Source organism: Malaclemys terrapin, chromosome 4 (assembly GCF_027887155.1).
Source record: "Malaclemys terrapin pileata isolate rMalTer1 chromosome 4, rMalTer1.hap1, whole genome shotgun sequence".
Classification (NCBI taxonomy): domain Eukaryota; kingdom Metazoa; phylum Chordata; order Testudines; family Emydidae; genus Malaclemys; species Malaclemys terrapin.
Genome location: NC_071508.1, coordinates 127,953,261 through 127,978,407, shown reverse-complemented (window position 1 = coordinate 127,978,407; position 25,147 = coordinate 127,953,261).

Genomic DNA, 25,147 nt, shown 5'->3' with positions numbered 1-25,147 from the left:
ATGCCGAGGGCTATCAGTCATGCTGCACCATCGTCTGCCAGCTTAAGATGTAAAAAATAGATTTGTTCTGTATTCATTTGCTTCCCCCTCCCTCCATGAAATCAATGGCCTGCTAAACCCAGGGTTTTGAGTTCAATCTTTGGGGTGGGGGGGGGCATTCTGTGTGACAGTTGTTTGTGTTTCTCCCTGATGCACAGCCACCTTTGCTGATTTTAATTCCCTGTACCTGTATGCCATGTCATCACTCGCCCTCCCTCCCTCCCTCCGTCCGTCAGATACTAGTTTCGTGCCTTTTTTCAGACCAGACGCCATAGCACTGGGATCATGGAGCCCGCTCAGATCACCGCGGCAATTATGAGCACTATGAACACCACGCGCATTGTCCTGGAGTATATGCAGAACCAGGACATGCCAAAGCAAAACCAGGATCAGCCAAGGAGGCGATTGCAGTGCGGCAATGAGAGTGATGAGGAAATTGACATGGACATAGACCTCTCACAAGGCACAGGCCCCAGCAATGTGCAAATCATGGTGTTACTGGGGCAGGTTCATGCCATGGAATGCTGATTCTGGGCCCGGGAAACAAGCACAGACTGGTGGGACCGCACCGTGCTGCAGGTGTGGGACGATTCCCAGTGCGAAACTTTCGCATGCGTAAGGGCACTTTCCTGGAACTTTGTGACTTGCTTTCCCCTGCCCTGAATCGCCAGAATACCAGGATGAGAGCAGCCCTCACAGTTGAGAAGTGAGTGGAGATAGCCCCGTGGAAGCTTGCAACGCCAGACAGCTACCGGTCAGTCGGGAATCAATTTGGAGTGGGCAAATCTACTGTGAGGGCTGCTGTGATCCAAGTTGCCAGGGCAATCAAAGTCCTAGTGATATCAAGGGTAGTGACTCTGGGAAACGTGCAGGCCATAGTGGATGGCTTTGCTGCAATGGGATTCCCAAACTGTGGTGGGACGATAGACAGAACCCATATCCTTATCTTGGCACCGGAGCACCAAGCCACCGAGTACATAAACTGCAAGGGGTACTTTTAAATGCTGCTGCAAGCCCTGGTGGATCACAAGGGACATTTCACCAACATCAGCATCGGATGACTGGGAAAGGTACGTGATGCTCACGTCTTCAGGCACTCTGGTCTGTTTTGAAAGCTGGAGGAAGGGACTTTCTTCCCGGACCAGAAAATAACCATTGGGGATGTTGAAATGCCTATCGTGATCCTTGGGGACCCAGCATACCCCTTAATGCCATAGCTCATGAAGCCGTACACAGGCAGCCTGAACAGTAGTCAGGACCTGTTCAACTACTGGCTGAGCAAGTGCCGAATGGTGGTGGAATGTGCATTTGGACTTTAAAAGCGCGCTGGCGCAGCTTACTGACTCGCTCAGACCTCAGCGAAAAGAATATCCTCAATGTTATTGCTGCTTGCTTTGCTTTCCACAATATCTGTGAGAGTAAGGGGGAGACATTTATGGCGGGGTGGGAGGTAGAGGCACATTGCCTGGCCGCTGATTACGCACAGCCAGACACCAGGGTAGTTAGAAGAGCACAGCAGGGCGCAGGGCGCATCAGAGAAGCTTTGAAAACAAGTTTTGTGACTGGCCAGGCTACGGTGTGAAACTTCTGTTTGTTTCTCCTTGATGAACCCTCCACACACACACCCCCGGTTCACTCTACTTCCCTGTAAACCAACCACCTCACCTTCCTCTCCCCCCTTCGAGCACCGCTTGCAGAGGCAATAAAGTCATTGTTACTTCACATTCATGCATTCTTTATTAATTCATCACACAACTAGGGGGATAATTGCCAAGGTAGCCCGGGATGGGTGGGGGAGGAGGGAAGGAAAAGGACACACTGCAGTTTAAAACTTTAACTCTTATTGAAGGCCAGCTTTCTGATGCTCGGGCAATCATCTGGGGTGGAGTGACTGGGTGGCCGGAGGCCCCCCACCGTGTTCTTGGGCATCTGGGTGAGGAGGCTATGGAACTTGGGGAGGAGGGCTGTTGGTTACACAGGGGCTGTAGCGGCGGGCTCTGCTCCTGCTGCCTTTCCTGCAGCTCAACTATATGCTGGAGCATATCAGTTTGATGCTCCAGCAGCCGGAGCATCTTGCCTTCTGTCTGCAAGCTGATGCCACCTATCATCTTCAGCCCACCACTTGCTCTGTTCAGCCCGCGATTCAGCCCGCCACCTCTCCTCTCGTTCATGCTGTGCTTTTCTGTAGTCTGACATTGACTGCCTCCACGCATTCTGCTGTGCTCTTTCAGCGTGGGAGGACATCTGGAGCTCCGTGAACATATCATCCCGAGTCCGCCGTTTTCTCCTACTAATCTTCACTAGCCTCTGTGAAGGAGAAACATTTGCAGCTGGTGAAGGAGAAGGGAGAGGTGGTTAAAAAAGACACATTTTAGAGAACAATGGGTACACTCTTTCACGTTAAATTTTGCTGTTCACATTACACAGCACATGTGCTTTCGTTACAAGATTGCATTTTTCCTCTTGTATTGAGGGCCTGCCGGTTTGGTGTGAGAGATCACTCACGCAGTGCCAGGCAACAGATTTCGGCTTGCAGGCAGCCATGGTAAGCCACAGTCTTTTGGCTTTTTTAACCTTCTTAACATGTGGGAATGGTTTCAAACAGTAGCGCCCTCATTTCCCATACCAAGCACCCATTGGGTTGGCCATTTAAAATGGGTTTGCAATGTAAAAGGAGGGGCTGCGGTTTCCGGGTTAACATGCAGCACAAACCCAACTAACCCCCCTCCCCCCCACACCCAATTATCGGGGATGATCACTTCACCCCTCCCCCCCACCGTGTGGCTAACAGCGGGGAACATTTCTGTTCAGCAGAGCAGGAATGGGCACCTCTGAATGTCCCCTTAATAAAATCGCCCCATTTCAACCAGGTGACCGTGAATGATATCACTCTCCTGAGGATAACAAAGAGCAATAAGGAATGGATGTTGTCTGCATGCCAGCAAACACCGGGACCATACGCTGCCATGCTTTGTTATGCAATGATTCCAGACTACGTGCTACTGGCCTGGCGTGGTAAAGTGTCCTACCATGGCGGACGGGATAAGGCAGCCCTCCCCAGAAACCTTTTGCAAAGGCTTTGCGAGTACATGAAGGAGAGCTTTCTGGAGATGTCCCTGGAGGATTTCTGCTCCATCCCCATACACATTAACAGACTTTTCCAGTAGCTGTACTGGCCGCGATTGCCAGGGCAAATTAATCATTAATCATTAAACACGCTTGCTTTTAAACCATGTGTAATATTTACAAAGGTACACTCACCAGAGGTCCTCTGTGTGCTCTCAGGGTCTGGAAGCACGCCTTGGGTGAGTTCGGGGGTTACTGGCTCCAGGTCCAGGGTGATAAACATATCCTGGCTGTTGGGGAAACCTGTTTCTCGGCTTCCTTGCTGCTATGAGCTATCTACATTATCTTCATCCTCATCTTCCTTGTACCCCGAACCCGCTTCCCTGTGTGTTTCTCCAGTGACGGAGTCATAGCACACGGTTGGGGTAGTGGTGGCTTTACCCCCTAGCATGGCATGCAGCTCCGCGTAGAAGCGGCATGTTTGCAGCTCTGCCCCGGACCTTCCGTTTGCCTCTCTGGCTTTGTGGTAGGCTTGCCTTAGCTTCTTAATTTTCATGCGGCACTGCTGTGCGTCTCTGTTATGGCCTCTGTCCTTCATGGCCTTGGAGACCTTTTCTAATATTTTGCCATTTCATTTACTGCTACGGAGTTCAGCTAGCACTGATTCATCTCCCTATATGGCGAGCAGATCCCGTACCTCCCGTTCGGTCCATGATGGAGCTCTTTTGCAATCCTGGGACTCCATCACGGTTACCTGTGCTGATGAGCTCTGTGTGGTCACCTGTGCTCTCCACGCTGGGCAAACAGGAAATGAAATTCAAACGTTCGTGGGGCTTTTCCTGTCTACCTGGTCAGTGCATCTGAGTTGAGAGTTCTGTCCAGAGCGGTCACAATGAAGCACCGTGGGATAGCTCCCGGAGGCCAATAACGTCGAATTCCATCCACACTACCCCAATTCCGACCCGCTAAGGCCGATTTTATCGCTAATTCCCTCGTCAGAGGTGGAGTAAAGAAACCGGTTTAAAGGGCCCTTTAAGTCGAAAGAAAGGGCTTCATCGTGTGAACGTGTCCAGGCTTAATTCGATTTAACGCTGCTAAAGTCGACCTAAACTCGTAGTGTAGACCAGGCCTAAGAAATGCTGCAAATATCAAAGTAACCTTATTTATTAATCAATGGCAACTGTCACACTGTTTTAAAGCATGTTCCCTGTAGTCTCTATCCATTACATTTGGGACCAAACCTCTCCAAAATTTCTCTCTCAGAATGTGTCTTCTCCAATACTGAAGAGAAATAGGCCTGAGCCAGAAAACTCAGATCTGGATTCAAACTTTCCCAAAAGTTTGAGGGAGTTCAGATCTATGGTTTTGGATTGGACCCACTCTAGTATTAAGTTATAGCCAGTATAACACAGGTGCAATGCACTGATGTGTTATTACAGCTGAATGAAAGAGAACCTACGCACACCGCATTCTATATAGAAGTTCCAAAATGACCATTAAACACGGTTTACTTTTCGTCTCACCCATGTTCAATCCAAATACTATTAAAGCATGTCTGAATGAGACTAGTCCACTAATTATTCAGCGCTCCCTGTATTCTTAAGAAAAATAAGACTTTTCTTTTTGGTACCAAAGCCAATGCTTTCAGATAAGCTTAGGTATATTGGAGATCCTTTTGATTGTACTATTAATTGCTCTATAAACCTATTGCCCACATGGAGTTAAGGCAGTTTCATAAAAGCCATAAGAAGGATATAAATTAAATATAAGAAGATATGAGATAACTATCTATGCAGAGCAGCTTTTGTTCTCTGTTTGATCTTTGTTGCCTAGTTTTGTCAGTACCTTCTGGTGGGAGTTTGATTTAGTGCCTTTGAAGTCACCAGTGCCAGCTTTACAGTGTATCATGTAGGGCTTGTATGTTGTTAGATCCAGAATGACTGGGCAGTTTATTTTCCATATACCCCAGATGTGTCAGCTATGCTCATCAATCTGAGCTATAGACTGAGCACCCACATAGTCTCTACTATGTTGAAGTTCACCTTTCCCCCAGCCAAACGTAGGTATGTTATAGTCAAAAAGTCCAAAAATAAGCATGGGCCTGATTCTTTTGCCTCCTTTCACCAGTTTTATACTGGTATACATGTATTGACTTCTCTGGAATTACTCCTGATTGCCACCAGTATAACTGAGAGAAACATCTGGGCCTATATCTCATTTGTGTTGAAAATTAAGTTTTTGCAAAGATTTTTTTTGACATGGTTCATTTAAAAAAATCCATTTATATTTCAAACACAGGGGTGATAGAAACTGGTTGGATTCAGTTGACACATACTCCACCCTTAAAGTATAATTATATCTTCAAAAGCAGTTTACACATGATGGGCGCCACTACCGTATAAAGTGATGCTAATACTAAAAACCTAGGGAAAAAAGAAAAAAAATCTAGTAAAGTTTCAATTTGAATTTTAGAGCATAGACTCATAAATGTATTTCATCACCAAAATCCCCTCTCTATGCATTTGAATGTATTAGTAAAGACAAATAGAAACCCCAGAAAACTCCCGAAAAGTTGGGGTAGTGGGAGAGCTTTGATCCTAATTTGATTCCCAATGCCTATATGACTGACTTGGAACCTGTTATCCAGACCTGAAGAAGAGCTCTGTGTAAGCTAGAAAGCTTGTCTCTCTCACCAAAAGATGTTGGTCTAATAGAAGTTATTAATTCCTACAAACTGTCTCTCCAATGCCTTTGACAGACATTCAGCAACAGCAGCAGAATAGTATAAAACCACTGAAAGAACAGAACACAAGATGGGATAGGAAGATTAAAATAAGACAGACAATTAAGGAGATCTATTGTAAGTAGCCTATTAAAAATTTAAGTGTTTGTATTTGTTTGGTTCTTTCCCTTTTAAGTGGGTTTCCAGTCTAATATCAGTCTTCCAGATTATTCCCCTTTTTGTCTTCTTTTCCTAATTCACCTTTTCTAACTGGCATCTTCTGTAAAATAGGCCAAAGCCAAAGAATTTCTAGGTGAGTGGGGCGAGTTAGTTTCCAGTTCCAAAAGTTTTTTCCTTTTCAATTTTGTTTCCAAGGCAGACCCAAAAGTGGAAAGTTTTTTGTTTGTTTTTGGTTTGTTTTTTTTATGTTTCCGTTGCACAGGAAGATTAAATCTCATGAGAACATTCCTTGTTTATACACATTTAGCCCACAATGGAGGAAATATAAGAACATGGAAGTTTTAAGACACTTTCAGTAATGGTGGAAATCTCTCAAAGTTAGCACTTCTCGTGACATTTCCTCCATTTTGGGCTGAAATCACACAAAAAAAGATTGCAATCCTTTGGCACCATTGATTCCAAACCTGAAACCTAGCCCCATTTTAGCCTCAAATCCCTGTTCATAAGCTTTGGTTTAAATTAATGCCAATCCTGAATCCATACACTACTTCCTTGCCCCATCTCTGTCACATGCTATTGTATTGTAGCATCTAAGTAATATACTTTGTGAATGAATGGCCAGGGATTTTCTGAAGAGCAGTGCAACTTACAACTTCTCCCTCAAGTTTGAAAATCCCACAATGTACACCTTCTTTGTCCCTCTCAATTCAGGCTGAAGTCTACTTGTAATTTCCTAAATCCAGGTATTCTACACAGTCAGCAAAATATTTTTTGGCCATTCTATTGAACAAACTCTCTAATATTTTGGATTTTTTTAAATTTAATTTTAAACGCTTTAGACACTAATTGCACAGTAATAGCAGTCACTGCTTAGCTGGACTGGCTTAAAAGCTTCAGCAAAATGCTGATTTGCAAATTAACATGCCTTGACAACCAATAGAGATGTCAATTTGAAAATAAATGACAGAGTATCATTCCTCCAAAGCAGGCATGGTTTATGGAAATGTAATCAAATATTCTCACTCTGAAGGATTTGATACCTGGATTAATGTTTGATACATTACTGACCACACACTCACACACTCACCCTCACAGCTAACTTTCCAGTCATGCATTAGAAGATAAACCTGATATGAATGTAATTCCTAGCTAAAAATGCCTTGACATGCCAACTGCTTTGCCAGAAATATGGTTCTACTTACAGAAGGTGCTATTACTCCTTATTTGCCAACTCAACAATAAAATCCAACAGGAGAATACATAGCTCAAGCCTTTTTATACACATAGTGAGACCATAACAAATTACATACACAACAGCCCATGTCAACCTTTTTATAAAAAGCCTGGCATAACACAACCAATTTACTATACAGAATGTGATCTTGTATGAAACATTAGAATTAGTGATGTGTATACTGTTCTGCAAAAGACACAAACCTCTCCAGACTGAGCAAGTTCATATCAACTGGATTAAACCTGAACTTCATGAGTTTGATCTGCACAGAGCTCAATATGCAATGTCATCAGGTTGTGGCAGAAGGTGATATTATTTGCACCGTGTTATCTCATTGCAACATGACACATCAGGGGCTTTATGCTCCAGAAGTCCAACCCAAAGATGGAAAAGATGAGGAAGGGAGAAAAAAATCCACCTACTTCCTCTCTTCAGGTAGCCTGTCCTCTTCTACCCACAACAACTTCATCCTGAGACTCTAATGTGAAACCACTGGACTCTGCTAAGACGAGTGGCTGCAGAACAGAAATTAAATTCTGTTCCTATAGGAACTGTTCCTATAATGCTAGCCATGTAGTTCCTACATAGCTTCCCAGCCTTCTTTCTTTAAGGTGAGATCCATGTCTCCAACCATGTCTGCCACGTATTCACAACTATTTTTAAAATAATTTCTGTTAGTTCTTCTTGGCCTGTGCATGAGCAGTTCATTGCAATTATTCCAACATTTGAAATATAAGCCATTTAGATCAGACACATAGGTCACATGGTGTGTTTCTGTGTCCTAATTGGATGTATATAATTCTCGGAATCAGGTTTCCAGTAGAGCTGGGCAGAACATTTTGGATGAAATGAAAGGGAGGGAGAGACTGACACCCTCATGATCTAGAGCCTGGTGGCTGGGGCAGCAGCCTGGAATGTGGGAGAATTAGGGTACATCTACACTGAAATAAAAAACCCATGGCACCAACTCTCAGCACCTGGATCAATTGACTTGGGCTTGTGGGGCTAAAAATTGCTGTGTAGATGTCTGGGCTTGGGCTGGAGCCCAGGCACTGAGACCCACCCCTTTCATGGGGTTTGAGAGCCCAGGTTCCACCCTGAGCCCGAATGTCTACACTGCAATTTTTAGCCCCGCAGGCCCAAGTCAGCTGACTCTGGCCACTACTACCATGCCATGGTCTTTTACTGCAGTATAGTCATACCCATACGTTCATGTCCTTATTCTGGCTGATTCAGAGTGATCTGGAATGAAGAGCTCTGCTCTGAATCAGGCAGAGCAGGGATTGGCTCTCTCATATCCCAGGGCCATGCCCTACCTATCAGGACAGACCCATACCTTCCTGAACCAAAAAAATCAGGTTTTCATCCAAAAATGGACCTTATGACACAATAACATGTTTTTTGTTAAAATGTTTGAAATGTCGTCTTTTCATTCCAGTCTGGAACAAAAACAGATTTTGAAACCTGAAGTTGCTGCATAATGGAATTGTTGTCCTCTGGTCAGCTATAGTTTCCAGGGCAACAAATAGCAATTAGGAATTCAAAATTAATATCCCACATGTATTCATCAGTATTGTTTTATAATTTGTCCTTTCTGCAGGCTCGCCTGCCAGTAAACTCATTTACCATAGTATTCCTGGAAAGTAGGCAACAAGGGGGGTGCAAACCAAACTAAGCAAATTTGTTTAAATGTTTAAATCGGCATTGGTAGGAAAGATTTTGCCCTTTTATCCCAGTTCCATTAAGTCTGTACTCTGAATTAGAGTGTGATGAAAAATAAATCTTGTGAAAATTTTTTAAATAGTGAAGTTGTTTTCATTTCAAAAGATTAAAAATTGAGCCATATTTTAATTTTTTTTAATGTTCAGGAAATTTCTTCATCGTCATCAATGCCATTACCAAAACCCAGTGTCCAGTAAACAAACAAAAAAATAATAAACTGCTAAAATGTTGATAGCATTTTTTGATTCAAAAGTCACAAATAAGTGCTCAAAATGAAAAAAAATGAAAATGTTTTCACTTAAAAAAAGCCATTTTTAAAAAAAAACTTTTTATTTGAAAACTTTCAGCCAGTTCAATTCTTAATTTTTTTTTGAAACATGTTAATGAAACATTAAGATGTCTCAGTCCTAATGATCTTGCATAGTAGAAACCGAACTCTAAACTACCTGCAGTATATTAAGACCAGATCACACAGTAATTAAAATGCAGCTACTTCTGGGGTGGAATGGGATCTTGTTAATATGCCAGAGAACTATTACTCATTATTTTATGTCAGGAAGTGAAAAACATTGTATTGTATTGAAAGGACTCTTTGGTGGGTGGGGAATTTCAGATGGCTGATGTCACTACTACAGCTACTTGCACACCACAAAGATATTTCCATGATTAGTTGCCTGAATCTCGGTACGAATTCACTACAGCCATGCTCACAACTGTTACTTGCCATAAGCATTTGTACATATCTACTGTATTATTTCCTATTCTTGCTTTTCTTGTTAAGTGCATACCTTAATATACTGTTATTACTGATTATGGCCCCAATGCTGCAAATGATTATGCTCATGCTTAGTGTTATGCGTGCGAATAATCATGCTGAAGTCAAAAGGAGTACAGGGTATGTAAAATTAAGTATATGCATAAGTGTTTAAAAGATCAGGGGGCAATTCATTAAGTATGAGGCATAGTAAAATATACAAGAGGTCCAACAAGGCCAAGATAATAGTGCTATAAGAACCTACATATATATATATATATATGTAAGTACTGAATACAACTTAGAGTTTTAAATTGGCTTCATAGCTATTCATACATGGCAGGTTTAATTACATGACATTCTTTTTTCCTTGTCTTCCAACTAGCGTGTTATGGTAATACCTGTTGCAGGGAGATGTGGTTAACATTGCGTGGGCCCCATGGCATTTTTTTTTAAGAGAATCCCTAATCCCTGCTTAATTTTATGAACTGTCAAAATGATTCTAAACATCTCTCCGGTTTGCATTTTCACCTCAGGACAGGAGTCCAGAGGTACAGATTTGTTGTACAACAGTGGACTTTAGGCAATTTTCATCTTTTAATGCCTGCAGCGTCTGAGGTTGAATTTGTAATAATCACCAGATTATCTCTAAAGGATCTTTCTGTTGTACTTGCAAATGGTTCGGCAGGAAAATGCAAAAGATATAGAGGGAAAATAATTGATTAGAGGCAGGAGATCATTTTGTCACATAATCCCAGATGGAAAAGAAAACGAATGCTGATTTTTTTTTTTAATGACAGGTGAAAGATACTGTAGGAAAGACCAATTCTTGAGATAGTTGTTATTCTAGCTAAGTCAGATGTTGATCTCAAGCCCCTGGTTAGATATTAGGATGTATTCAAAGAAAGTCCGGAAAAAGTGAAGCTATGTTTCAAATCTTACTTAGCGCTCAGGACCAAATGCTCATCTGGTGTAAATTGTAAATCAGTATAGCGACAATTAAGTCAATAGAGCTACGTTGATTTCCATTGTGGATCTGACTTTGAAAAAGAGACATGTATTGCAATGATGGGCCAGATTCTGATCCTCTTACTTACCCTAAGTAGCAATTTATTTCATGACTGGTCCTATTTTCTTCATTGGGACCACAAATGGAATAAAGTGCTACTCATGGTGAGTAAGGAGAACAGAATCTGGCCATGTGTCTCTGTGAATTTCTTATAACATTCGTATGAAGGCAAGGCATGCAGTAGGACTGATCTGAATTTGTGTGCTCATGTTTTACACCAGTGTAAGTGAAGTGACTTACAGCCGTACTAATGAGACTGATATCAGGCGTGGTGTATTTGTTCATTATTATAGTTCACTGAACATTCTATTTTAGCAAATAAATGAACCCACTTTCATTTGCACAGCCAGGACTTGATCCTCATCCCGGTCACCAGTAAATCCAGAGGTGTTCCACCAAAGTCAGTGGAGTTACTTGGGATTTACACCAATATTACTGACCAGAATCAGGTAGCTGGAGTGCAGCAAATCATTATTTAATAATGAGGCATTGAATTCAGATGTTTCCTCTATCCTTATGCTAGGAAAATCCATTCCTATCCTGGTCTTGAAAAATGCTCAGAAGGGGTGGAGGTATTTTTCGGTCTGATAGTTAAATCAGACAGAGTGGTGGAAGGATGCCCCTTTATCTCTTTAAATCTCCACAAATATCCGCTTCTCTCCGGCTAAAAAGTACAAATGTCATAAAGTGTGGAAGTTCCAACTCTTTGTACATTGTTGCTGAAGTCTGAAATATCATTTTCACTTCTAAACAGTTAGTGAAATTAAAATGCAAGTCAAAAAGCAAAACAGAATATTGAATTTATGTGTCCATTATTTTTTGAGAAAGGGGTAGAAAATGGGGAATATTGGGAAGACATCTGAGCAAAATATATATCTGTATCTAGATTTATAGAGACATTAGGTAGTCATCAAATATTGATGGTGCATTGAAAATATAAGACTGAGGTAGAGTGTTCCATATGTTTGTTTTGTTTTGTTTGGCCAATGCGTTAAGTAGAATAACTTACGAGAAGTGTTAGCATTCATCCCTTATACTCTTTTGGTAACAGGTTAGCACTCGACCAATTCACATATCCAAGGCTCTATCTATTATTAATCAAAAGAGTTAAAAAGTCAATCCAATCTAGTTATATACAGTAGTTCTTGTGGTTTTCAAACCCTTAAATAATTAATGGTGTCATCACTTTCCCAGTGGATGTCAGGCTGTAGAATGTCTGGAATCAGAATCCCACTGGGAAAAAAAAGCAACATAGTCAAAAAAGTAGTAATTTCTTTTTAATAACAGCAACTCCAGCCTATTGTACCATCACTATCAGTCTCTAGAGAGAGCATTTCAGAATATAAAAGAGAAGTTTCTTGTATAAAAGTCCTTATGGGATCAAACAGCCCTGGCAAATCTATATCTATACAGTATATCTAGCTAGCTAGGTGTGCATGCTAGTGAACATCTATATTTAATACATTTATCTCTAGATCTCTATCCAGTTATCTGTGTACAACTCTCTATAATGTATCATATTCAAATTTTTCATAATCTTCGAAGATCCCTTTAGCCAATCATAAATAATTATAGTTTTTCCCCCCAGAAATAGTTACCAGCATGGATGAGATGGGCATTCAATACAAATCCCCATTTTTCAGTAATTATTTGCTTTATTTTTGTTGAGGCTATAATTTCCCATGACTGATCATCTCAACCTGAGACTGAATTTTTTTGAAAAGTTTGAACAAAATCCAACCTGACATTTTGATTGGTGAGTATTTTGAACGGTGCAGGAAGAGTCAGAGGGGCAAAGTCCTTCTTATGAGCTTTTTTTAAATATTTCTGTTTGTTTTTAAAATATTTAAAATGTTTGTTTATTTTTTTCAAAGTCATCCATGAAGAGAAGTCACTTTACATTTAAAAGTATGTTAAGATATAATGACATTATTTTAAGTGACAGAACATCATATTAATATACCAGCTCTGCAAGTGGGGGACATGAGTTCCCATATTGGGTAAGGTATTTTGATATCATTAACTTAACACCTAAGACTTTTTGGATTTTATCTCAGTTCAGATAACCACAACTTCTTTCCCATTTATCACAAAAATTGAAGGAGCCCATTATATCTGACCGGCCTCTGTAGTGGTCCTCAGTGTCTACATATTCAAGTGTTTTGTCCTACATTGCTTTGTACTGAAGAATACATTCAACTCGGTGCATAAGCCCATTTCCTATCAGCTAAACCTGCCCATCCCACTGCAGCCCAAAATCCCCAAGCATTTAACTTATGACAAGCCCAACTTTAGATACCCGCACACTCATTGACAAAGCCATAGATGCCCTTTCAACTACTAATCTACCCAACCTATGTGCACTTCAACATGCAGTCTGAGTGCCAACTTGCCAACATTCAGCTGGAATTTCAGTATTACACATTGTTGCATCTTAGAACACTCGGCCTTAAATGTAGTTGAGGGAAAGAGGTTTTCTGTACCTATAAGGAAATGCTGTTTATGTCATTGGGATGGAGGGCTGGAAGGTTTGGTAGCTGAGTGGTGATGGCCTTTCACTGGGGTGTTAGAGTGTGGGCACTTTTTTCTTTTGAAAACAACAACAAAGAAACTAAATGAAAGATATATTAGTATTGTAAGAAAAAATGTGAAGAATTTAAACGCACACATGTCAGGAAATTCCCTCAGCAGCACTGCACATATTGAATTAAATTCTGCTTTGAGCTACATTGGTGTAAATCCACAGTACTATCACTTCATCCACTTTGATGCAGTCACTCTTGATTTACACTAGTGTAACTGACAGCATTTGACCCCTGGACTACACATATCTATTAAACCATGCATGGAGCAGCCTAAATAACAACTGACAAATAATGCAATACATATATCATGCTGTATGTGCAATGTGTCAAGTTAATGTGGAAACTTTAGCTTTTGAAAGCCTTGACTCTTGTGCTTGCATTCTCAAACTTAATAGTGTGTTAACGTCGATTTTGGTGGTTAGCAGGTTTGTGTGCTTCTTAGATGACATGTTCCTCCAGAAACCACTATACTTTTTTTCTAAGATCATAATGGAAGTGTGTAAAAAGTAAGATCAGTTGTAGAAATACACAAGTCATTAAACTGACCCATTAGCACAGCTGAGCTGACACAAAGCCCCAACCGTTCATGAGCATTTCCATACAACTTCTGTGCCCTTTCACAAAGATAAGAAATAATTCTGCTCACTGAGCTCCCTAACTGGTAGGTTCCAGCAGAAGCACTAGAAACTTCCACAGTAACCATCAGAGCTGGCTCAGGGTTATGGTGACCAGATAGCAAGTGTAAAAAATCGGTGCCTATATAAGAAAAAGCACCCAAAATCTGGACCGTCCCTATAAAATCGGGACATCTGGTCACCCTATTCAGGGTAGGGGTGCCTATTCTGTTTGAAGAATGTAGCAGTGGCTGTACTCCATTGGTGCTCTCATTCATATTATGTCTGTTCCAGGAATGATGCCTCCAGAAGCTCCTGCTAAAGACACATGGTCAGATTCTGACATTGTGGATTCTGGCTATTGGCTGCTACCAGAAATTCTACTAGTGGTTGTGGGCAATGAAGCTAGAACAGCCTGTTTTAATTTACCCCAGAGTGGTGTAAATCGACCTTTGCTGTACTCTCTCTGTTTCTATGCCACAAACAGACCAGCCACATCAGATGTGGCCCAAACTTTATGGAAAGCAAGTGCATGTGTTTTTTGTTGCTCTGGAATACTCAGAACCATTCAGCCTGATTTTTTTTTACCAGAGTAATTTAACCAATTCAGTGTTCTGCACTGTATTAGAATGTATATATCCACCAATTGCCATTGGCTTCTGGAAGGCAGGTATATTGCAAAAGAACAACAAAAATGGCCGTTACCATTTAAAAATTTATTTATAAATAACCAAAACAGCTCTTATTTATAAACAAAATCAAGGAAAAAAAGGAAGTTAACAGCAAAGCAATATTTTGGACAGTTCACAGCCTGCAGGCCAAACAATAAGCAATTTGTTGAGAAAGAGACAATAAAGACATTCTTTGTAGCTAGCCGGCTGGCATGGAGAGCTACTCATTGTGCTGCTGACTGGGAGACCTGGGATTCGGGAGTAACTCAGGTTCCCAGGCTTGGCACCAATGGAAACGCAAGTTTATGTCTTTAGTCTTTGAACAGAAGAAGAGGTCACAGTTCAGTACCATTTGAGAGCTGATCTACTGAACAGCACTAGTACTGGCTCCAGAGGATAGATGTTCGTCTGCCCATCTGGTCAAAGGTGAAGTGCCCTAATAATGCCTCCAGCAAGGTAGAAAAGATAAAAAGCTTGCAAAGCAAAGCTGAATTGGGGGAACTGCACTCTTTCAAGTGATAGCATAGACTGCAGTGAAAAAGAAGAAGGACAATCATAATAAAATGCTACGTCCTGAAAGCAGCACAGTGGGCTAGAATCAAGCAACGCAAAGTGCCCCCCAATATACAAACCATCCCCATTTTTAAAATTTATTTGTTCCTATAAAGCTATAGAATCATATCAGATCTACTGCATTCACTTCAATCAGAAACACAAAAGAAGAGAGAGAAAGTGAGATGCTTTTTACTGCAATTTCCAAACCTTTCAGAAAATTCAGAAACTTTATAGACAACTCCATTAGAAGAAGAGTAGAATAGAAGTCAATGTATTACACAGTTATCAATCAAAAGCTCAGGATTGCTGGTTCAGGGAACAGCTCTGTATACAGAGCCTTTGAATTAATGTTACACTAGAAATCTGGTGGCATGCCCAGAAGTTGTTATAGTCTGATAGCCATTTTGTATCTTAACTTAAATGAATTGGTGGTCTTCTTGGAGAGGCGATCTCTGTGAACATAACCCCCTACGGAGATCACAAAAGACTTCATAATTATCGTGACAAGAGCTCATCAAAATATTTTCACAAAAATATTCAACAACATTTTTGTGAACATTTTTCTCCATTTTCCAACCAACTTTAATGGTGACACCTTTTCTGGCATTCTCAAAAGAAAGGTTAATGATTTACCAAGTGTGATGACCTGCTCTCCCCAGTGAACAGCTGACATATGTAAACATATATATTTGGTGACTCTTTATCTGGTACCTTTGCTGCCACCATCCAATATGCACTCCTTGTCTCTTTGAGACATAGAGTTAAAATCTTTTAGTCTTTTGTCCCCAGGAACTGGAAACCTGGAGATACAATCTAGCATGTGGTAACTATTATGTAGCATCACTTCAGGAAGCGGCAGTCAAGTGTCTAAATAACTTAGTAGCACATATCAGGCTTAGTCTTAGAGGCAGTGAAAATAAAGTATATTTATTATGCAAAGAACATACAGTATATTATCTAACATGGAACTGGAAGCATTAAAGAAATCATGAGACTGATGACATCACCAGCTGTGATACCAACAGAGGGGATGGAGTTTCTAGGAGGTGTTGGAGAGTGGATCTTGAGAGAGGAAGATTTGGGAATTGTGACAGGGAACCAGAAATCAGATAGTCAGACGGAAGGTTTGACTAGACTTGCCTGCAGAAGAGGGCTAACTGAGGCAGGGTTAGTAGAACTATGAGGAGGAAACCTGAAGAGGCCAACGAGAGTTCAGCTTGGTGTTCCGAGCCCTGGATCTTCCCCGTAAGTAAGTTTTATACACACACAAATGGTTCGTCTTACCCTATATAAGTCAGCCTTGAGCTTCTTAATTATTTACATATACATACTTTACACACACATATATTACATATACATACTTATCACCTTCCAGGGATGACCTAGATAATACTTAGTCCTGCCACAAGTGCAGGGGACTGGACTAGATGACCTCTCAAGGTCCCTTCCAGTCCTACAATTCTATTATCATGCCATGACCTGTGTCTGATGTCACTGCTCAGCACAAACCCTTGCTGCTGACTTACTGGGATGGCTTTGGGAGTCCCTCATATTTTCTGAGGAATCTTTCTCCTCCAAAGCCTGGATTTGTTATTTAAATAACAAATTTATTTATGTGTGAAGCTTCCAGGGTGTGGAACGCCAAGCTGAGCTCTCTTCAGCCTCTTCAAGTTTCTTCCTCAGGGCTCTACTAACCCTGCCTCAGTTAGCCCTCTTCTCTAGGCAAGTCTAGTTAGACCTTCTGTCTGACCCTCTGACTTCCAATTCCCTGTCACTGCCCTGTCACAATTCCCAGATCTTCTTCTCCCAAGATCCAATCTCCAACCATCTCCTTAATCCTCCCCCTCCCCCTTGGCTCTGTCCCCTCTGATGATATCACAGCTGGTGATGTCACCAGCCTCAGCCATTCCTTCACCCTGGGCATGGAGAATGAATTATGCTGGTAACCCAAAAGTGATCATGTTAGGACTGAGATGCATTAATGGGACACTATATTAGTAGCAGATATCTCTTCTTTTTGCTCCATTGCTGCTTCAATACTTTAAGTCAATGCTGGGTGAATGGTACTAAAATTGTGCTATGAATATTCACTCATATTTAAAAATGAAATTTCTATAGTTCTGTTTCCACAAGAATGCTAAGACCTTTTTTGTTCACTTATTGCAAATATTAATTTGATTGAGTTTTACCAGTGTTAATATTCTTGGAAAGGAATTTTTAAGCTACCATGTGTGATTGTAGATTTGAAATGAAGCATCATGAAAGGTATACACCAGAAATCATTATACATGTGACCGATCACTACAAAGTTTGACTCCCCAAGTGAACAGTTTGTGATCTATCTTTAAAGTAAAACAAAACCAAAAATGTGCAACCCCTCCCTTGCATAATTGCATAATGGAACAACAAATATGTCTAAGATGTCTGCAATCTGCTTGTGAAGTTCCATGAAGAGAAAAAGAGTCTAAATTCATTTACTTCTGTGGAATGTAAGGTGAGTCAGGGTAGCAGAATTGGTGAATTGTTTGCTGAAAACATTCAGTCTCCCACTCTACCTTTTCTGTGTATAAACAGAGAATCTCAGAGCTGTTGGTTAAGCACTTTTCACAAGCAATAGATCTATTTAAAGTTAAAAAAGCCAACATCACAAAATTGCATGAGGACTTTATATCCACTCAGGCCTTTAATTTTACATTAATCTCTGGAGTTTGCAGGAGGTATGGGAGGGATATTTTTTTCCAGTCAGACAAAAATAATATTTATTCCTAAAATGTGAAAACAATGTAGTTGGGCTGGAAGGTTATAACTTATGTTATGAAACTTCACATGCATTGATCTGTGATTCCAATTCAAGATGGGCTGCTACAGTATTGGTTTTTTTCAGTTCTCTTGCTTTTGTGGCTTACTCAGGCCCCATGACCTCTGCTGAAGATGAAGGAAACGCATCAGAAGGGGGCTACCAGGACTTTCCTGAGCAGACAAAACTGGTAGTGAGAGACCGGCACGTTAGCAGCAAAGGGCTGTGTAAGAAAGTTTAGGAAGGTTTGAAAATATGGTTGTGATGAGATCAGCCCTCACATTCTGAGATAATCCAGATAATGTCTTAGAGCTGTATTGTTCCCTTGCTAAACCTTTATGGCCATGCAGGGAAGTAGGAGGAAGTAAGGACTCTAACCCACATTGTGTGAGACCTAAACATTCCCTCTGCTTGCAGGAGTGCCAGGGTTGCCATCCAGATGTGTCTCACAGGAACAACTGGACAAGTTGCTTGCAGAGGAGGGAGTATTCCTCAATCCCCAGTAGCTTCTAGCAAATAGCTTTTGAGTCCCAGCATAACTGGGGAGCCCGGGGAGGCATTTTGCTTTTCTATAGCAGAATGATTCTTTTATCCCCTATTTCAAGCCTAAATGGCACAATTTACCGCTTAGGGTTGTAAGCTCTTTAGGGTGGGTACCATGTCCTTTTCTGTGTTTGTACAGCACCTGGCACAATGTGGGGACAGATTTCAACAGGAACCTCTAGGCATTACTGTAACAGAAGTCCTAAATAGTAATAAATTCTGAGTAAGCATCCATCTGAACTGTGGAGTATTAATCTAGACCACACCCCAAGTCCTATCACAAGCTGTAAGTGCATTGGCAAGGAGTCTGAAAATGACTTTGAAATTCCCAAAGGCCATTCAAACCTCTGAGTTTAGCAAATAAATAAATCATCTGCATATGAAGTTCTTAATTTCAAACTGATTTAACTGTAACTATCTGCAAACAGTTCAGAGAGGGTTTTCCCCCCCCCTCTCCTTTTGGTCTTCTGGTGCCTTTCATCTTCACTATAATTCTGCCTCCCTCAAGTGTCATCGCTCACACATCTCTTCCAATTTACATATAGATGTGTCTGTCCTGTGACTTCTGTCACCTGTGTGCCTGGTACATGCCCTGCTCTCCTTCCCTCCCTCTTTCTCTCTCTCTCTCTCATTCTCAGACCACAGGGGCCGCAAGCCCGGCCTCCGATCACCACTTTCTCAGTGTGGCACTTCCTCCTGCACATTGCTCTCGCATGTTGTTTATCTCTCGGAAGGATTGTAACTATAGATAGCATCAGTGGAACTGTATCTGTCTAGGAGCAGATGTCTACCTCTGCCGCATCATCTTAATTGCCCTGCTGTGGCTCACCTACCAGAAGTCTTTTTTTTTTCTTCCAATTTTGCAGATGATTAGTTGAAAAACAGCAGGACTGAGCTTGTAGGCATAGGCTCATCTGGGAGCATTTAAATTTGCAAGGAAAGAGATTCCTTTCAGTCCCTAACCAACTGGACAGTATTGTCTAAGGTCTTTGTGATTTGGTCTCAGATCTCCATTTTGTAATGAATTAGGAAAACACTGTGGGAAGAAAAAACTAGAGAGGTAAAAAATGATCATCAAAATACTGGCCCCAAAGTGGGTACTGGGATTTGTGGGGGGAAGCAAACCTAGTGAATGGTGCTATTCATGATAGTGGCACATTCACCCCCACTGTACACCAATGTACACCATTCATTGGGTTTGCTTCCCCCACAAATACAGTTTGTAGTACCTATTTTGGGGCTAGTATTTTGATGGTATTATTCATGATAGCGGCACACTCACCCCACTATATAGTTTTTAGGCAGTAGGAACTTTGTTACCAGGAAAAATTGAGATATATAGTCCCTCCACCAGAAGAAATATTTTTATATATATAATGTGAAAGAACTCAGTTTGACTATTTTAAAAATAAAGGGGCCAGATTCTCCCCCTCAATCACTTTGGATTTACACCCATTAAGACACAATGATGCTATAATGGATTTGCATCAGTGTGAGAGTAGAATTTAGCCTGTAAAGAAAAAATGAAAACTGGCAAGTGATTTATCTTTATTTTGTTATAATTACTTTGTGTGTTTTGCAGGAGGGCTAAAGAATGTATTTTTGACAAGAAGTAATACTTTATGTATCTCACTCTTCCCCTTGTGGAGGAGGTTTTCTTGACAAGTATCCAGACTTCAGTAAACCTAGACAGAGTTTTACATTTGTAACAAAACATGATGTGAGTTTCACCTGAGTCTTCAAGTGATATTATGAAAACTGCACAAAGATGTACTCTTAAGCTATTTAAATATATATTTCTCTGAGATACATTTTTGGCCTTCCTGTTAATTAATACAAGTTTAATGTTTTAACAGGCCCACTGGCATCCCCCACAACACCCTGGTCAACATTAATAAGTCAACATTAACCAAGAGATACCATATGGTGGTACATGAGATAATGCACTTATTTCTGATCAAAAATAATATATACCAGTCACCAAAGGAGCTTGAGTAAGAAACACATTCTTTTCAGACCTTCATTTTTAATTAAAAAAAAAATGAGTTTAAACTGGCACTGGCACTCCCCATGCTGTATCCATTCTGTAGATTAATGGAGAGATTTAGTCTGAAGAGTCTGTCTATGAAAGATAGGAGTAATTACTATTGACTTCAATAGGAATGTCTTATATCCTGCAATGGGGAAAGAATCAGGCCAGATGGTTGTTGATCCAGCAAATTCCACTAGCATTAAATTCAGCTTGATTGAAAACGAGAGTGGTCCACTACAAAAGTTTGTCAGCATTCCATTTAGTCTTTGGGCTCCCCCAGTGGTCAACATGTTACCTTTTGTTGCAATTAAGGGTTCCTTAAGTCATCCTAGCGTGTCTACTGCAGTGGTCTGAGAACTGAGGGAGATCTTTACACTGTGCTCCATGCACTGCAATACCAGAAGCTTCAAAATGGACTGAATGAAGAACAGAGTCTCAGTTTTTGAGTTTTCTTCTCTTTCCTGGATTTGGTTGAACCCTCAAAGTGCAAGTGAAATATACTCAGGAAAGTGACTTTTTAAAAATGGTATTATTACTCAACCGGCTTGCTTCCGGTGTGTCATCGCTGCTGAATTTCACGACAAAATATATGCAGATTGAAAACAGCTATGGAAAAGTGAGCTGCATTCTTTTTGCATTCTTTCATTATAAGAAGTTCTTGGAATAGACACAAATCTTGGCCATTTATGGTTTAAATATCAAAGGTGCAAATCTACCAGAAAGTAGCAGGTTTCTAAAAACTGGTTTCCTTTATAATTAATTCTATTTCTCTAAGTAAGGGTAGTCAAAAGAGTTTGGAAACTTCTGAAGAAAATTTTTTTTGAACCCAGAGAAGAGCAACATAACAAATAATTATTTGGAACAAACTGTTCAGGGTGGTGTGGTCCAGTTAACAGGCCTCCCACTGGACTGGGAGTCAATAGACATAGGCTCTAGTCCCTGATCTGCTGTCTGTCACTGGGCAAGTTTCTTCACCTCTCTGTGCATCTGTTCCTTTTCTGTAATATGGAGATGATAAGAATACAGCCTTTCTCCTATCCTTGGATTGTTTTGTCCATAAACAAAATAAGTTTTGGGGGACAGGTATCTTTTGCTATCTCCTGATCTTGGTTTGGTCCCCTGTAATACAAATAGTAATGGGGGGGTGGAATGAATTTGGGGTGTCACAGTGTGGCTGGCCCTTGTAAATGAAGTATGTCCAGCTCCCCAGTGCTCCCAGTTTGGCCAATTAAGAGGCCATTGCAGCAACTGGGCTATCAATGGTCAGGGAGAATCTGAGGGGAGAGAAAAGAGAGAAACTCCATAAGAGAACGATCCAGTGAGTTGGGGCTGCCAGAATCAGGCAGAAAAAAGGCATTTGACCGCTGCCTGGACAGTCAGGAAGGCATGTGAGAGCTGCCAACGGCCATGGGACTAGAGGAGATCCCTGAAAGAGCCAGAAAGTGTTTCCTGGGGGAAAACTGAAGTCAAGAGAAAAGCAAGAGGGTTTGCCGGGTGACCTCTCTAAGCCAGAGAGTCAGGGATGGCAGGTGTTGAAGGCAGAAGGAGCAGCAACAAAGGAACTTTTTTGCTGACTTTAAGCCTGAGAACTGGATCTGAGGGTCAAAGAGGGCTGAAGGCGGGTGATCACTGGAGGTGCTTACCTGCTGACATCTCCATGCTGGAGAACTGGACCCCGGGGAACTGTGAGAGGGTTAGGGAGAGTGAGAGGTGCTCCCCTGGTAAAGGTTATCTCCCAGCAGAGAGACTGTGGAGGTTCTCGCAGGGAAGAGTGGGGTTGCACCCCAACTGGAAGGGGTGGGGTGGCTGTCTTGGCACAGGGATAGAAGAAGACTGACAGAGTTCAGATGTGGTGCAAGGCACATACTGTGTGTAGTATGTGAGGCATCGAGAGATGAGAAGTTTGGAGTTTTAATGACTACTGGCACTGGAGTGATAAATGGACTGTGTGTTGGGACTTACGTTCTGGGATATTTGTGCAATTCTTTGTAATAAATCAGCCCCAAGGAGGGATTCTATTGAGGCAGGAGGGTCTGTAGTGGACTCCTTGGGTTATCTGACAGGGGAAATTGAGGCGGGTGCACCAGTTGTGCTGTAGCCTGCCACAAAAGGGAGCTCACGTTGAGGCCACCTTATGTTGGGCTGGGGGAGGGGGAAGAAATCTCAGGCCACTTTAAGTCCAGAGTGAATAAAAATTGTTCTGTGTGTAATAGTCATGGGACTCAGAGTCAAATATAATGTTTACCAAGTAAAAGGGGGGGGGCAGTTCAAACCCCAATTCTGCTCTCAATTAAATCTCAGGAACTCTGTAAACTTGAATGGAAAATTCTGCTCTCATTCCCAGTCATTCCAATAAGTTCACTGGAGTTGTGCCAAATTTCCATTGGTAAAAATCCGTTTAGAATTTGTCCATTGGGACTGTTTTTGTCACACTTTTACTTGTATTGTCTTATACTGTTTGAGGTCTGACAGAGTTACAGCTATGAACGATATCGACTGAGCCATCAGCATCCAACACTATTGTATTCGATCAAACATCTGGGAGCATCATCAGTATGTTACATTACCAGCCGCTCATTGAGCTTAATACTATAGTACTTCCAATGTTCACAATTCATTGTGTAAAGAAAGGAGTCTTTCAAAAGATTCTATCTGTGTGTTTAGAAGAAGACATAAAGGGCTGAACATCTCAGGAAACTTGTAATGGAATACAGAGCTGTTCCCTTATTTGTGACTGATTCAGCAATATCTGAAAATCATTACCATCTGATAGCTGTTTAGTGAAATGAGGTGTTGGTCTCAGGTCCAGTTCTCAAGTGTTTCACCATTGCAACTGGGAATGGTTGGTCATCTCAGCAACCTGAATAGAAAATCAGTGGGCCTAAAAATGAACTTACTTTCTCATTCCTAGAGGTTGTCCTTTCTGTTTGGAGTTGAATCAATGTTATGCCTGTTCTGGTGCCCTGTACTGTAGATGAAAAATGCACCTCAGTCTTTAGGATTGTCCTTTTGACACTTCTCAGCAGTAGAAAAATTATAGTTTTATTTTTGTCTTTAACATCTGGTTGGTTTTTTAAACGTCTGCGAATAATCTTGGGATACCCAAGTAGCAACATAACCACGGTTTGTAATGGATGCCCTCTATTATTATAGTCACTATGGAAGCACATTTATAGCAGGAGTTGGAACTAACAGTGTGGCCAAGCATCTACTGGAGTTGCAGATTAAACTACTTGTTCATTGAGTTTGAATCAGTCACCAGTGCAATGGGGAGGAAAGGGACAGCATTAAAAGACTGCACCACTGCTACCTACGCTTTAGTTGTTTTGTGGAAAGGGGATGTTGGACTCCAGGGCAGCCAGTCTGGCTCCTTTCATTTGCAATAAATCCATCTTAAATAAGATGAATGTGCTTATGGTTGTGTTAATGGTGATAAAAAGATGCTATAATGAGAAGTATTGCTCAAACATTTTTCAGTGGAACAGTGTTCTGTCAGAAAAAGCCATCTTCATCAAAACTGAAATGTTTTGCAGGAACATGTCAATTTTGACGAAATTGTCAATGGGAAATTTTCAAAATAATTAAAAAACAAATTGGAGTATTTCATTTTGTCTTTCCCATTTTGACATTATTAATTATATTATATTATATTATGACATCATGACATTATCAAAATGAGATCTAAGAACAGTAGGACAATGGAACAGATTGCCTTGGAAGGTTGTGGAAGCTTCTTCACTGGAGATTTTCAGAAGGAGGCTGGACAGCCATCTGTCTTGGATGGTTTAGACAAAATAAATCCTGCATCTTGGCAGGGGTAAGTCAAGATGACCCTTGTGGTCCCCTCTAATCCTATGATTCTTTGATTTGAAAATGTTTTGACATTATTAAAACAAACCCTTTCAATAAGACCATTTCCATATTTCTGAATTCATATTGTTTTGAATCTCTATTCTGTGAAAATTTTGACTTTTTATCCTAATTCAGGAGAAAAACAATTTTCAGTGTCAAGGCTGGAAATTCCATTTTCTAACTTGCTCTAATTATGAGCTTTGGCTGCACCTATATTTTCTAATGCAAACATATAATAAACATATAAGAGTCCAGCTCTGTGCTGTGAATTTCTCAACCTTTAGACCCCCTTCATTCATTTGGAGATTCATTGTAACATCTACCTATAACCTTTGATTGACCATGTATGGGTGCCGATGCTGCTGTGCAGTTTTACATGCTGGTGTGCTATGTATCCCACACATATCAGAGCTCTAGTGATTAAAAGCTGCTCAGAGAAGTAGCCAGTCCTCACAAAGGATTTTCACAGAATAAGGATAAAGGCTTTTAGAGCAGTGCCCCCACTTGGTAGCAATGGTAACATCAAGGACATAGATTTGGGGTTCTGAAGCAGAGCTGTAAAGGCCCTACACAACACCAGAGGTACTGGCCATCAACATTATGCAGAAATATTTGCTGATGGCCCCATTGGGAGTATCTCGACTTTAGGAAGTCATTTGCTTGGCCTGCCATTAGCGAAGATACAGCAATGACAGGAGGCAGGGAGGGGGAA